At 26.2% G+C, this 13,159-nt stretch overlaps 1 protein-coding gene across 6 annotated transcripts in view; it reads left to right on the top strand.

The window, feature by feature from the left end:
• Positions 1 to 2,815: 2,815 nt before the first annotated feature.
• Positions 2,816 to 13,159, top strand: part of LOC100166289 (sn1-specific diacylglycerol lipase beta) — a 34,509-nt gene continuing 24,165 nt past the window's right edge. The window contains exons 1-3 of one of the 6 annotated variants that reach the window (XM_029489483.1): positions 2,816 to 3,217; positions 3,280 to 3,369; positions 7,273 to 7,391. The gene's annotated coding sequence lies outside the window, so the exon portion shown is untranslated. Of the gene's footprint in view, positions 3,378 to 7,272; positions 7,392 to 13,159 lie in introns of all 6 variants that reach the window. The other 5 variants (XM_008188846.3, XM_029489484.1, XM_016807695.2 and 2 more) reach the window with 5 other exon arrangements.

The raw sequence follows: 13,159 nt of genomic DNA, 5'->3' as shown, positions 1-13,159 counted from the left end.
GTTATGCTGTAATACTGTATACCGGGGTTGTTATGCTTAAAACAGTAAAACACAATGTTTTAAACAACTTGTTGAAACATGTTTAAAACATGAATTTAAAACATTTGTTTTAAACGTTTTGTTCATTGATTAATTTTATTGTCATTCGTAGAAAAAAAACTAAAAAAAAATGAAACTGAAAATGCTCGTAAACAGTTTAAAACAAATCAATATTTTTTGTAAATTATATAGTTTATTATAGAAAACACAAATATAAAAAAATATAAAAATGAAAAAAAAATTGGATTTTCATTTCTGCCCAATCTAGTTTTTCATAAATTATATCGAGAGAACCATTTATAATTATCCAGGGACCACCTCGAGGAGACGGTTTTCGTTGACACCCAAAATTGTTTTCACTTATTTTATCTATAATAATTTATTTTTGTCGTATGCACTATATGCATCTATATGACCATATTTGTCTAGTCTAATTTTAATTTTATAATTATAATATAAGTACAATAGTTTTTACATAGGCGGTGTTTTAAATATTTCCATTTAGATATGATATGGGTATAATAGTTTTAGTTGTACGAGTATACTCTTTTTATTGCAGATAGCGTGTTAATTATTCTGTTTTTAATTTAATTTTATTAAGTGTTTATTGGGTGTTTTTTATATTTAATTTAAACCTGCTTTTTTGTATATGTGAGAACATTGAACATTAATTGAATACTTGGAATTTAAAAATATATTAATATTAAGATGCGATTTGTAGAACTGTTCGTTCAAATGTGTTCAGAATGATTCACAATTCTGTCTAACCTATCGCTAAAAAATAATATGGTCTAACCACACGATAACGTACAATTTACGGAATTATATAATCTTCATACCATTAAATAATAATGACACATTAACATAAAATTATGATTTATGGCTATAGTGGCATACATTTTAAATATCAAATTATAATTTTGGCACAAAATTAATTTGCCAAAAACGAAAACATTACCTTTTTTTATTTTTTGGATAACTCCGGAAACGAAAATTATATTTTATCTTAATTTGAAAAGTAAAGGAAATAATATTTTTTATACGTGAAAAAAAATATTATAATAGATTCACCATGTATTCCAATGATGACCCTAAGATCATCTATACTATAATTTCCTGCAGAGTGTGATGAATCATATCAACCCGATCACCAAGGGACGTCAATAAGACAGCTAACTAATTATTAGTTAGCTAGTACATGTTCAGTTCATAAAATAAAAATGTATTTTATAGGCATTGATGTGAATTATACTTCATTTTTATCTCTTGTCTTTTTTATCATATATAGTTAAAGTTACCTATTGGCTATTATTATTGTTCGCTTAATTGTATGTCATATGTACAAGGTAATAATAATATAACTGCAGAGTTTCTAATCGAGTCCAACTAACAATAATAGTTATATTGTTTTAAGGTTACAAAAATGCTCAAATTATAATTAAATACCTTTTAACACAAAATTATAGTTAAATTGTATAGTAGGAAATGTCATCAATAGGTGGCTCCTTACATCAAAATAATGTTACCTGTCGTAATTGTTACTTTTAGCCTAGATTCTTATTGTGTCTAACGATGTAGATTGTATATTGCCTATAAAAAAAATAATAAAAAAAATGTTTAGTATAAATCACATTGTTTAAACAAAAAAAAAAATATCAGGTAAACTTCATAAGCATCTTATTCTCGGAGTTGAGTCTCCAGGTTATTTATTCATTCAATGGCTGAGTGCCTGAGTAACTGCTGTAGCTTTATACAAATCGTCCATAGTCCATACTACATTGCATCTGCATGAACGGTAAACCTGTATAATAATATAATATTTACCTAGTTTATTGAATTATATGATATATTTATATATATATTATATAGTTCATTGAATTACCCATATGATTTTAGATTTATATAATTATAATATGTTAGGTGTACCATATATATATGGTAGGACTCAGTGACGTGGCGTCGTGAAGAAGCGGCTGCTCCTCCAAATTTTGGGTGGGTGGGTGAATATTGGGTAATGGGTATTAATTTTTAAAAATACTGAAATAGAAAATCGGATACCGCAACATTTATTTGCTCCGCTCAGAATCTTAAAAATAACTTAAATAAGAAAATAATCTAGAAACTATTAATGAATATGTGTTATTAATTTCAAACGTTTCAAGAAATGTACTATATTAATGTATAGGTATATAAATATTAAATAAATAATAAACATATTAATTTAATTTAATTTAATTTTTTTATATGTCTTATAAAACATTGGTTGGGTGGGTTTGTAGACTAAAATCAATGCTCCTTGTGTGAAAACAGTTCACCACGCCACTGTGGTAGCCGGTAGGTATAATAACACATTTAATCTATGAGTAAGTACTTCAAATTTCAAGCGCTTTAAATTTTTTTTTTCGTTTAACATCTCCTTTTCAAAAAAATAACTCGAAATAATGGCCACCTAAAAATGTCTACCGTAACACACCAATACACTTATACACCGTGTAATATTATGTAGGTAGACGTAGAACTGTAGATGTACTCGAAGAAGTAGTTGACACTATAGACAGAAGTAGATTGCTTATATTATGATAGGTATTTTATACCTACTTACAGACTAGTGACTACAATAATATTAATAAAGGTATAAGATATTATAGGTATTTTAGTGCTGACTGCTGTTGTACTGCTATGTCGGAGTGACAACAATAAGTATATGGTGACGGTGGGGATTCTCTTTAAGGCTGCGGCCGTCCGTCGTAGTCGTAGTCGGTCGCCGCGAATCGTGTCTACTGTCTGTTACCTCCACCCCGGCGTTGGGTCGTGCAAGGTTTCTGAGTTACGTTCCGTTTTTCACTTTTTTAGTCGCTCCGCAGTGGCGCAGTTCGCAATTGCGCGCGCAACAGTTGTCACGACGACGTTTTCACCGATAGTTCGTTATCACTAGCCGTCCGCGTTTTTATCAATCTCACGGTTAGTGGTTACAAAAACGAAAAAATTTCCATTGCCCAGCGATTCAAGAATTTAAATAATCGAAAACGGTTTTCAAACGGCTTGGCCGCCATAAATGTACAGACGATTTTCCTGCTCGTCGCCGCGTTTGTTTACGCGATCGGTTTCTGCACAATCAATAAGCGGTTTTTTTTTTGTCCGGTGAAATTTTGTGCAATAAATGCGTTTTTTTCCCGAAGTAGGTCGCAGCTTTTTTTTTTGTTCGCGGCATACTAATATAGTGTTAAATATTCTGTGTAGGCCAATAAATAACACCAAACAGCCTATTACTGTTGACGCGTCACCCGCGTCTTCGTTGGGGAACATTGAACAGTGGACTTATCTATTTCGGTGAGTAGGTAGTGTTCACATTATAATTTGTTGCTAATCACTAATCACTAATCATCATTCATGTATTTTATTATGATTGACTGTGTACAATTGTCGAGATAAATATGTTATTTAGACATTTAGTAAGCACCTATACCCATATATAGTACCATTGATAATTAATACTTTGGTATTTATAATCAATGCTAGTACCTACTTACCAATATTTATTTATTGGCTAACAAATATGGGTTCTAAGCCTTGTGCTGAGCAAATGATTTGATCCACTTATTCTTCTATTTGTATCAACTTTTTTAAATTTCATAACTATTAGAACCATGTACTGATGTATCAATTTGTTATGGAAAGACAGTATATATTGATCTATACCTATCTTTTAGGTACCTACATTCACTTTATATGTTTAAACATAGCTTGTTTACAATATTTGTTCTACATTATTGTTTTAATTGAGGTTTCAATCTACTAATTATTGTCATACAGTGCTAGAGCTTAAATATAACTCAATATATATTTTTATGTGTGTGTATGTTGAACATTTACTTAGGTAATTATGATCAATTAACAGTGCGTTTGTTGATAAGAATTATTACTATTCATAGCTATTTCTGTTTGATCAAATGAATCATAAAATGATCAAGCCAAATATTAACATTATAATATTTATGGGTAGTCTCACAAAATATAACATTCTGTATTCCGATCTATCAAAGTAGTAAGTACCTACCTAACTGTACAAATAAAATGTATACTTTATTGACTGCAATTAATGATACTGTAATGTGTACTCTATGCACACCTTTAAAATAAAACAAATTATTAACTCACATTTTTTTTTTGAAACAGTAAATTAATTTTTAATACCTAATATAAATTAATTAAATCTTATAATATTCATTTCATAATTTCAATTTTCAAATTCTGAATTGTACTACCTATCTAAATTATTCCAAAAATTATTTTCATTGTTGCATTGCAATTATTATGTTTGTATATTGTTACGACATGTTGTATATCTCAAAATAATGTACATTCAAGATAGTTAATATATTTTATGATTCATTATATTTTTTTATCTTCATAATTTGTAAAACAAATTTTAATCATAAATATAAAATCATCATCAAAAAATATACTTACAGTTCAAAAGTTTACCTGATACTTATATATTATTATACAGTTATAAGTACAACATTTTATTTCCTTCTAATGTGATAGTCGATAGAATATTGGAAAATTTTGTTTTAACTATTATACAATTTACCAATAATTATGCCATATAATGCATTAAATCAAAATATTTTGTGATACACCTTTGAATTGAAAAAAACTAAATAGGTAATAAAATCTAACTTAACTTTAATAATTTTATTGTACTACAGAATTAATAATTTTGTAAATATTGTAGGCACCTATTTTCAACATGCATAATTATTTTTATTATTGTTATATTCTATCTAATTGATATACCTATTTTATAATATTTATATATTCTTGGGATAGTAACATATTATTCTGTACCTAGCTATTTACTTACATATATTTTTTTAAAACTAATTATCTTTGCCTACATTTGGATACTATTGATACTATTATTAGTAAAATGTTACACCACTGCGTTCTGTTTATAGGAAATCTTCGAGGAAATCCTATATTAAACATTTTTTTAATTTATACAGATAACTATCGGTTTTCAATAAAACTAGGCTTACCTATGTTTAAATAGTATGTTTATTAATACCTATTAATCAAAATTAATGATTAACAATAGATAATATATTACCTAATCAATTTTATCTGTACACAAAAATAATATAATTTGCCAAAAAGTGAAATAATCACTGAAAACAAATATATGTAGTACGAATAATTTTTAACTATTTAAAATAATAACTTTATATTATATGAATATCATAAAAGTTGTAGAAAAAACATTCACTTATCTACGTGAACAATAAAAGTGATGTACGAAGAGCATTGATTATATTATATAATTAATTTATAATATTACCTATACATAATAGGTAAGTATTGTTGAAATGTTATGCTTATGACTTATAAGTTATGACTAAGGCCCTGATGTTAATGCACTAAAAAAGCTATAAAAATGGCCAAAAAAAAATTTATATTATTATGTTATTATGTAAATGACCTTAATACCTACTTATAACACTACTAACATTTTTATAAAGTCTATAAAATTATTTATTGATTTTAAAATTAAAAATTACAATTTATAAACATATGTGATTTTGATTTAAATTTGAATTTTATAACTAGTTTTAATCTAGGAAATAATTAAAACATTTTTATATTAAGTAGTTTTTGTAATTGTTCAAAAATGATATAGGTAAAAAAATAAAAATAAAGCAATAAAAAATAAAATTAGTTAGGTATGTAGATTTGTATGTTATTGAAACACATTTTAAGCTTGGAAACTGGAAAGCATCATCTATGATTTTCCAAAAAAATAATGAAAAAGTCATCAACATCCTTAGTTATGAGTTATGAGTCTACAATATTTGATAGTTAAAAGAAGAAAAAATTAGATACCTATAACTTCACTGATTTTGCTCTGTATAAGACATAAGAGATACCTACATAATTAAAGTAGGCAGTTAAGATTTTATCTGAGATTTATTCATGATTTTTTTTTTTTTGTTTACCTTGAGTATTGTAAGTAGTGTAGGCTTATTAAAAATTCCTAGTGGAGTTCAAATTGTCTCAATTTTTCAGTCTATAAAATCTTAAAGTATAGAATACCTAATAGAAAAAAAAAAATAATAAATATATTTTGTAAATGAAAAAAACAGTTTTGTAAAATCATTATCTTACAATTAAAAATATATTAATTATAATTAACGTCGTAATTAACCTTTCATATTATTGTATATTATTGTTTTATAATAAGTTGAAATATTTGGATAATTTTATACAGGAATAATGTGTGCAATTTAATTATTAAATATTAATATAAATTATTCGCTAGAATCTTGACCTCGAAGGCCCAGGGAATAAAAATAAATTCAAGTTATCGGATACAAAATAAAATATAATTAACAATTATTAACATATTAAATTTTTAGGTAAATGTAAAAATATTTCAACGATGTTTTTTTTTTCGACTTATCAAGATTCTATTATCAACTATATTTATATTTTATATACAAAAATAATAAAATCATTGGTTAATAATACCTAATATAGTACAGCTATTGTCATTGTATAAAATCAATGAAAATATAATTTAGTTATAACACATATATTATAATAAAATTAAATAAATATCTACACTACAGATAAGAAAAACCTATTTGTGTAAAACAAATTAGTTACTTACCAAATAATATTAAATTATTATTATGCCATATCAGTTATGAATTGTAAATTAGATTTATTATTTTTATACATTTTGTTATTATATAATTATTTCCGTGTATTCTTTTAAGGTTTTTTTCTTAGTAGACTCTAAATCATATATGTAAATTTAATTTAATTAAAGTAAAATGTATTGTAAAAAAAATTGATTTGGCAAATAGGCATATTTTACGACCATTAGGTATTTAAATTTAATTAAATTTGCATATTTAAATCCATTTTGTAGGTATGATTGAAAAAATCCATTAAGATGAACCATCGCTATGTTGGTATGACGTGGCGAGAAAGTGGCCAATATAGCTGTATGTTATTTACAAAATGTACAATAGTATTCTATATAATTATGAAATCCGTCATAATTAGTCACATTTTTAATTTTGATTTATTTATTTTTAATACCTACCTAATATTATGTATATAGCCATATGGGTAGGTACATTAAATAATTTCCACTATTATCATTACATTTTTGTTAAATACTTTTGTTGTTGTGTACATTTATTCATCTTTTGTGTGTGTTCGTAGAAGATCTGTGTACTAAGCGTGTCCTTTGGAGGTGAACACTGACTGAACAACTTTCACAGTAGCACACCCTTCTCTCGCGAACACGTGATGCAACTATGCCATCAACATACACATTATATGTACATATAATTTTTTAATTATTGATCGATGTATGTAGTATACTAATTATTATAACTTTATCAACTTTAAAAGATCAATTGACTTATGTCCATTGCATATGATAATACAATAATAATATAATCAATATTTTACGAAGATTATGCTTCGACAAAAAATCACTTGCATCAATGAATAAGAAATGCGTAAATGTTATCATTTTAAATACCTCTTTATATTTTTATACTCTAGTATCCAAAACACGAATGTTATAATATAATTTAGTATAATACATTTTTTTTTGCAAACAAAATTAAATGTTAGATCCAAGGTTAACTTGTTTTTACTTGCTATTTTGTATTATTCGGTACTTACACATGCATTCACAAATAAAATATCAAATATACCTTCTGAGTACTGTTGTTCTAGCACTTAAAATTACGTGTAATTTGGAAGGACCTCGTGTATCTGGACATAGGTCTTAAAATATGGTTGACATCTGTATATAATATAGGGCATAATATGTATATAATATGGTAACTACGCTTGATATAAATATTATATAAAATATCCTTAAAAATAGCTGCCGACACGCGGTCATCATCATAATCGTTTTTCGTTTACAATGATTTATCATCGATTTCAAATTTAACACATCCATTACTCAATGAGACGAGGTACACTCAATACCTACTATGTATAGCGTGTTTTCTATTTAATTATCATTCATTTTTTATCGGACGGAGGTGGATAACACAATTGGACATTAATATAATAATAATAAATCATAATAAATAATAAATAATAATAATACATTCTCTCTACATTATATGGGTCGGCCACCCTTATCCTATATCTCCATAAAGCTTCGTCCCCTACCTCTCTTTTATACACACCCAGAATTTCCATATATTTTTTTATTAAATATAGTACTCTAGTTTGTCTATCCTCCTTTGTTCTTCCTTTCAGCATTTATCTCTATAGCTACCCCTTGCCGCCTCTGATCGCGAGTGTTACCTCTCCTCAAAATAACATGACCTAATTTTGTTTACAATAGTGCCAATAGTGCCTCTTCTACAATACCACAGTCCCCAATAAATAAATTTATTATTCTATCCTCCCTAGTCCTCCACTCATTCATCATAGCATTCTCATCTTCACTATAACCACAACTCTGAGGGTTTTATTGGCTACTGTACTGTAGAGATGTTCCGGGTACCCGGCAATTACTCGATGACCGGGTACTCAATATCATATTTAAAACTCAGCTCTTACTTGGTACCCGGCGTAATACCTATATTTTTACCCGGCTCTTACTCGGTACCTGGCGAAATACTACATTTTTATTCGACTCATATCCAATGGCAAACGCTGATAATCTATTTATAAATATATGCATGCCTATAATTAATATACCGAAAAAAATCTAAAATTCTAGGGTAAAAAATGTATTTATTTTGGTACATATTGGAATAACAGAGCCGATTTACAATAACCAGTTGATTATCAACAAATTCTTCATTCAAATTCAAATTCTTCTACGAATTACAAAAATAAATCTCGTGTTAACTGTTTAATGTTTATATATAGATTATAATATAACAATCTGCAATCCAAACCCGTTATAAAATATAAATTATTCCTATACAAATATTCTCAGTTATAACTTATAAGTAATCACTTTACAGTATACATGCACTGCACATTGGCCTGTACGGCTGTACCTACTCGATACCCGGTTAGTGTTAAAATGTTTACTCGGTACCAGGTTTAATACTTTAATACCAGATTTTCTACATCTCTATACTGTTGTAGTACTGTCCAACATTCTAATCCATAGAACATTTGCCTCACAATTATTTTATAAAATCTACAGTTTAACCTCAAAGGCATCAAAACCTTTTTATCACACAAAATACCTAACGTTTATTCCCACTTTATACATCTACAGAATACAGATAATCCGATTTCTATAGTCATCCTCAAAACCACAATTATTTTATACTAGTGTAACCACTGACCTATCATATTATGTACTTGGACCTGTTAACTTCACACACCACATCATCCTACATTCTAATCCACATGCCTTGCTCTATCAATTAAGAAATATAGGTTGACAGACCATCTACACTCAGAATCGTTTTTCGTACCTATACAACGATTTATCATTGAATTCAAATTTAACACATCCATTATAAGTGACCTACTCGCACTGTACACTCGAAACATACTCAATAATAAGTTATAGTCGCACAAAACTTACTATATATATATATATGCTGTATTGCTGTATATTCGAGTTGCTACCAAGTTCTCCGGTTTTGTTTTTTATTTATTACCTTATGTCTATGTTATATTATCTTATATATTTTTGATTTTTTGATTAAAGTAATAACTAATAAGTATAGAGTTGCTTACTTATTAATAATATACAATATGTGTACTGTAATTTATTACTAATTTTCAAAGGCAATTTATAATATTATTATTGCTAAGACCCAAGTCATCATAGAACATGACTTATCCATATAGCATTAAATACTCTTTGAACTATGTTAACTGTTAAAATAATCTCATTAGATATTTCAATGTTATTTCAGTTAAAAAACATATATACTAAAATTCATCAAATACTCAATTATACATTTTAATGCCATAGTTATCCTCAAAGTCATAGTATACCACACAGTTAATAATATTCAATTTATTTAATCAGTTTTTATGTTGACTAATATCAGTTAATATTCTTCACGCTAATCAAACAAATGTGGTAAAAATAATTAAGTATTGTTATTATGAGTCATTAGATATAACTTAATACATTTCTATGAACATATAATATAATATATTTTTGATGCAGCTTAATTTATTTATATTTTTAAGATACAATAATTTTACAATATTATGAGATAAAATTATTTGATATATTATAATCGCTTAAAAGGATATATTTCATCAAAATATGTACCCGAAAAACCTGGGAACCTGGGAACTATATAATAGGTTTCAAATGTACCTCGTCAATCGTCATTGAGTAGGCCGCTCTGTGTAATGGATATGATACATTTTTATTCAAGAATAAATCATTGTATACGAAAAACGTTTCTGAGTGATAGAGCAAAAATTAGAATCAGTTTTTAAGGATAGGCATCTAGTTAACATTATGATTATATTATATTTATATTATTATGTAGGTTATAGTATTTTCTTAATCTAGATAGGTAGTTAGAAATAATTTTTTGCAAACAAATGTATTGTATAATATAAGTTATAACTTATATAGCAATGCCGTCACACCTACAAACCGTATATAAATGAATAAAAGTATAAAGTATAATATAAGTGAATAAATTTGTGGTTTAAACAATTACAAATACGTAATAAAAATTTGGAAAATGTGTATACAAAATATTATAAATACTAGGGGAAACTTTCTAATTCCTACGATTAATATAGTTTTAATCCCATATTCCCAACATAAAAACTGAAATTAACTCAGGAAAAATCTTTAACCATTTTCGTTAATATTTAAACTTGGAATGCTTATAAAAAAATTGTGACTACATATTTTCAATATTTTTAAATTATTGTAAGATTAGATTGCTTGTACATTTTTGTGAATTTTACGAATAAATACTTACAGAAAAAAATTGATAGGTATTTTTCTATTGCTTTAAGAAAAGCTCATAATAATAACGAAACTAGGAGTTACCTTTATATTCAATTTTTAATCGAAAAACAAAAATTGTATCAATATATTATATAATATATATCTTTAAAAAGTCTAAAATGTCAGATGTCCTTAAAAAAGGACCAAAATATTTTAAAAACTATTTATCATGTTTAGAATAAAATTAAAAATTTCTAGTTTATACGGTTATTCCTTACTGAATTACAATACAAAACTTAATTTGATATTGTAAAAACCTGGTATAAATGTAAATATATACATTCCCGCTGAACATTATCCTGCTGGTTTTTGCTAGTTTTTCAAATTATTAAGAAATACTTCGATTTTCATATTTGAATTCTAGACTCCCAAAGAACTACTAAATCAAATTTTCTCAAACCACCATCGATTTTGATGATTGAAACAAATTATTTGCTTATGTGGTTACAGCAACATGTAGACAATACAACAAACTCACATTATTATAATTTATAATACCAATAGGCAATAATCAATATTGCTCAGCATATACTTCAAAATAAAATAATTTTTGGCTCAATATAGGTATTTCGTGTATCTATTTCTTGAAGCTAAATTCCTTTCATGGTAATTATGATAATATAATTTTAATGATTTGATGTGTTAATTATATAAGTAGTATTATTTGCAAATATCGCGGTAATGACTTATAAGTTATTACTTAAGTATGTCCAATGCCCATTGCTCACTGCAGGGTATAGTGAAGCAATGGCAATTCAGCAAGCGATTCTAATAATTTCAATAATGAATATTACATTGACTATAGATATTTTGAAATTAATATCTTCAAATAGGCAATGTTAAACCTCCGAATTTCATACACGATGTATGTTAATTAATCATATTCTGTTACTTCCGGTTTGGGAATAATTTACTACAAAAATATATAACCTAACATCAACCTTCTATATACCTATTATTGAAATTATTAATATAATATATAAGTTTCTTTCTGATTCCACCTCCATTATTAACCCCCACCATTCTTTCCTCTACACAGTCTTCAACAAATGTACTTATCCGGTATAATTATCATGATAATATTATATTAATATTTCGGTCTACATTAAACGATTTTAGTATTAAAGTAAACACAATACGATTTAAATAACTATTTAATATCGTACATACAACATTGAAAATACTATAAAATTATACTGCCGTGCTACATTAAAAATGTATTTTGTAATTGCAAATTAGGAACAATTGAATTATCAGATTGATTTTAAAAATAATAAAAACCGATAAGACTGCACATGTCGTGATTTACTTACTTTTACACTGAATACTTTATGTTTAAATATTAATTTAAGCGGTGATCATTCGTCGCTATAGAATAACTATAATTTTCAGATTATTAATTTAATTTGTCATTATATTTTTCATACAGTGGCATAAGTTTTAATGTTTATAACAATCAACAATTTTAAAAATATTTAGTGTTTTCTCTTATTTCTGATGAATATAAATTTACACTTAAATACAGCCTTCAAAATACATAATTCATCATAATTTATCACATTAATAAAAACTAATAATTACATTAAAACACATTATATATTTTATAGGTAGGTATCGGTACCGTGAATATTAATTACTCGTAAATAAATATTATAAGCAATTAAACAATTACTTGTAAATTTTGAGTTGAATGTGATAAGCTATTATAATGATATATTAATATTATTCTAAATAATAAACTATTTCCTTAATAATATTTACATAATATTGATTAGCATATAATTTAAATTTGTAACGATTTTATTATATTATTTCTTTGACATAGTAATACACTAATAACTAATAGAATTATTACTTCTTTGGTTCGTTGTAATGTAGATAAGTACATTGGAACCCAAAAAAAAAAATTAAATCGATCATTTTAAATGTATTGAATTTGTTAAAACTATTATTGATTGAAACAAAAGTATTGCAAAAATACAGAATTTAATATTTTATTTTATGATTACACTGGTAATAATATGGAGTTAAAACCAGTCAATTTTTAATCTGGAAATATGTAATAATTTTGGTATTTTAATTTGTTGACCTAATAACCTAAGTATTATACAATAAATT

The sequence above is a fragment of the Acyrthosiphon pisum genome, chromosome A2 (genome assembly GCF_005508785.2).
Source record: "Acyrthosiphon pisum isolate AL4f chromosome A2, pea_aphid_22Mar2018_4r6ur, whole genome shotgun sequence".
NCBI classification, from domain to species: domain Eukaryota; kingdom Metazoa; phylum Arthropoda; class Insecta; order Hemiptera; family Aphididae; genus Acyrthosiphon; species Acyrthosiphon pisum.
Note: the sequence above shows the minus strand (reverse complement) of the source record. Positions and strands in the feature narration are given on the sequence as shown.